Genomic DNA, 834 nt, shown 5'->3' on the forward strand with positions numbered 1-834 from the left:
AGAAGCTTTCTTGGGGGTTTTTTGCACGATTTTGAAGAGTGACATCATTAATATAATTTTCCTAAAAGCCAAGTCCAGATTATATGTGGAAGACATTCAAAAGCTGGCCCAAACATTGATTCTAGTCAAAGAAGGAAACATGGTCTGAAAAGGAAGCTTTGGAGACTTGGAGACTACTTAAGACAGAACCCTAATACCAAAACGAAGCTAAGCCGTCATACAGCAAAAGAGCCTTCACGTTGTTGCATCGCACAAGAATCCATCAAGGGGAAGTCGCCAAGATCATCGTCAACTCCTTCCATTCACAGTTTTCTTCTTCCCTTTGTAATCTTTAACTTTCGAATTTATTTTCTCTGTGTGATTTCTACAACGATGTGTGGCTAGTTTATCTTAGTTAGGGGTGTAGGTTTAAAGCCCCAAATTATGCAATAAACTTTGTTTCACAACCTTGATTTCGTAATTACTTAGTTGGATTGCCTGTTTGGTTTTGATTTATAGAGAACTCTTGCTTGTTTATGTTCATGGATGCATACATAGAACATTTATGAACTTGTGAGTTGGGGCTAGAATTAGGTGTTTAANTCCTAAATGGTTAATACGGCTTAATTCAAGGAGTAAAACCTATAGGACAATAGGTGAAACCAAATAGAGAGACTTGCATGCTAGGTAGGCGTTCCACACTAGTTTTTGCATACTTGTTCAATCACTTCTATTGATCTTAATGCTTAGAATAACTTGTTGATAGGATAGCGTCTATACCTTGATTGGTTATTCTAAAGGTTTAGTAATGGTGCGTTCATCTTGCATAAGTAATTAAGGGAAGTAATAAGAATT

The sequence above is a fragment of the Fragaria vesca genome, linkage group LG2, assembly GCF_000184155.1.
Source record: "Fragaria vesca subsp. vesca linkage group LG2, FraVesHawaii_1.0, whole genome shotgun sequence".
Lineage (NCBI taxonomy): Eukaryota > Viridiplantae > Streptophyta > Magnoliopsida > Rosales > Rosaceae > Fragaria > Fragaria vesca.